Source organism: Palaemon carinicauda, unplaced genomic scaffold, assembly GCF_036898095.1.
Source record: "Palaemon carinicauda isolate YSFRI2023 unplaced genomic scaffold, ASM3689809v2 scaffold17, whole genome shotgun sequence".
NCBI lineage: Eukaryota > Metazoa > Arthropoda > Malacostraca > Decapoda > Palaemonidae > Palaemon > Palaemon carinicauda.
The window spans coordinates 315,001-318,360 of record NW_027169258.1 but is presented as its reverse complement, the minus strand read 5'-3'; positions in this window follow the sequence as shown (position 1 = coordinate 318,360).

Below are 3,360 nucleotides of genomic sequence, written 5' to 3'. Positions count from 1 at the left end.
GGACTTCCATCGCTTAAATGAGGAAACGATTCCTGATCGATTCCCAGTGCCAAGTACTGACGATATTTTATCTTTTCTAGGTCAGAACAAACATTTTACCAGTTTGGACTTGTTTAAAGGCTTTCACCAGATATCATTAGAAGAAAATAGTATCCCATACACTGCCTTCAGCACAGCCAGGGGACATTATGAATTTTTGCGTATGCCTTTTGGTTTACGTTGTGGTCCCATAACCTTTACTAGAATGATTAACACAGTGTTTGGAGACTTGTTAGGGGACATATTGCATGCCTATATGGACGACCCTGTAATCTTTTCTAATACCTTAGAAGAACATCTACGTAAACTGGAACTAGTACTACAGAGACTAAAATAGCATAACTTAAGGGTAAAGATTAGTAAGTGTGAATTCTTCAAAACAGAATTAGTCTATTTAGGTTTTACGGTGTCTAGCCAAGGTCCTAAAGTACTCCACGATAAGGTGTCGGCTATCCGTAACTTTCCGATACCTACTAATGTCAAGGGAATACAGAAGTTTCTGGGATGTAGTGGAGATTACAGGCGTTTTATATGTAATTATTCAATAATAGCCGCTCCCCTAACTGATCTTACAAAGAAGGGCGTAGATTTCATATGGTCTGAACAGCATCAACAGGCGTTTAATAACTTGAAAGATGAACTGTGTAGTTCTCCTATCTTAAAATTTCCTGACTTCGGTAAGGAATTCTTCATTACAACAGACACCTCAGACCTAGGAGTAGGTGGGGTATTGCTTCAGCAATATGAAAAACATTTTTCCTGATAGCTTTTTATTCACGTAAACTGAAACCTTCCGAAAATAAATAGGCAGCAATAGACAAGTAAGGGCTAACAATTGTTAATTCACTAGTGCATTTTAAGTTCATAATGTACAGATATCCCGTCAAAGTTCTTACTGATCATAAGCCCCTAACCGACTTCTTTAAAGGCTTTAGTCACAGCCCCAAACGAACTCGGTGACATTTGATCATCCAAGACTTTGGTGCGAGGATCGGATATTTACCTGGGAAAGCAAATATCATCGCTGATGCAATATCACGCAACCCCGTGTCCTCTGGTATGGAGCCAGTAGCTGAATTAATAGATATATCAACATCTATGCCTATTGTTAAAACTGTATCTGAACAGGAAGATCTGGGCTGGAGCGCTGAACTAATACAGACTGACTAAAAAAAAAATCAGAAATTAGAAAAAATCATGAAAGCTTTGAAAGGAAATCCTAAGGAAAAGGAATATATAAAGATATACGCAGCAGAATTATATAATCAAGGATAATATTCTGTGTAGATCCGTGACAAGGAAAACCCGCAATACACCACAGGTGACTAACGACCAGGTAGTGGTACCAATCTCATTTATACCCACTGTCCTAAATTGGTTGAATGCAAATCCATTGCATGGACACCCAGAGTTCTCCATAATGTCACAGAAAGCCAAATCATTGTTTTATTGGCATACTATGCTTACAGATATAAAAAAACACATAGGAAAACAAAGGGCACACGAAAACACCTGTCAGCCTAGGGGCTTATCCCGTGCCCAATCAAACCTTTGAAAGAATACATTTAGATTTATTAACAGGATTTTACGAGTCAGACAGAGGAAATAAGCACCTCTTAGTAGTTATAGATGCTTTGACTCGATATTTAGAACTGATAGCGCTTAAAACTAAAACCGTGATTGAATGCACTAGGAACTTTTACCAGTGCTACATTTGTGAACATGGAATTCCACACATAATAATCTCAGACTCGGGTAGAGAATTTAACAATAATTTCCTTAACTCATTGTGTGAATTCCTTAGCATAAAGAAAATCCATACCATGATCTATCACCCAAAGTTGAATGGGCTAGTGGACAGAGCGATTAGGAAGGTTTTAAACATATTAAGATTTAAACTAGGGGGATCAGACCTCAACTGGGATATTGCAATACCTGCGCTACTAAGTACTCTGAATCACTCATATCATGTATTTATTAAAATGTCACCGAACGAGGAATTGTATGGTACCCCAGTTAGAACGCCTTTCCATGGTTTAACGCCTACAACTAAATTATCAAATCCTTTAAAGGAAGTTATAAATGCAAGCAAAAGTCATTATGATATCCTTCAAAAATATTTAGAAGAATCACAAATTATAATGAAAAGGAATCATCATAAAATAGCGAAGTCAACTAAAACATATACTGTGGGTGATAATGTATACATACAGGTAAATGTACATAAAAGACTCAATTACAAACTAACACCTAAGTTTGAAGGCCCATCTAACATTTACGGCCAATATATTTATATATATTTAGAGTTCAAAACATATCCCAACCCACTGATGAGAGAATTGCATCATTGGCTCACATAAGAAATTAAAATAAGAGAGAAAAAAGAGAGGGAAATTTTTGTATATATGAAACTTGTATAATTTTTGTATGTAAACATTTTTTTTTCTTCTTAATACAGGAGTAATTACATATATTTTTCTCATTGCAGGTTTCCAAAACGAAGTTTTTATTGTTGTGGCGGGATGTTGCAAAACAACCCCCACACCCTTTAATCACACTACCAGACAATTGCCCCACAACACAAACTTTCCCCTTACTTTATTAATTGGACTCTTGGACAGAAGGAAAATATAAACATAATATAACCTTACTAACTATATTCCTTAAAACTAAATTATCACTTAATTCTAGAACCATAACAACCAAACTTGAGATATTAATATAAACACAAAAGAAAACTTAACATACAAAATAAATAAAAATGCCACATTCATATAAACCCGGAGAGAAATATCAAAACTTAAAACTAAGATACTAAGATGCACCACAACCAAATATGTTTATATATATATATATATATATATATACACACACATATATATATATATATATATATATATATATATATGTATATATATATATATATATATATATATATATATATAGGGACACCAATACAGTCGTCCACACACTGCCAACTGTCTTTAATGTGGTCAACAATCCACTGTGTGGCAAATTACCACCACTGCCTCCATAATTGGGGTCCTGTATGTCATCATCATCGTCATCATCATCATCATTCGAAAATTCGTTACCAATTATATCCAAATCTAAAATAGCAGTCGGTTCCAAGTCTCTTATAACAAGCCAGGTCATCAATCAATATTCAAAATATCTCTCTCAAAGGATGAATTACGGCTTGTTAAATAAATAAACACTTCCACGCTGGTAAAATAAATGAGAAGCCTGCATTCAAATGACACACAGTGCTGAAACTTGCTGCAGTCAAAATCAAAATAAGCATTCACCAAAGATATTCAC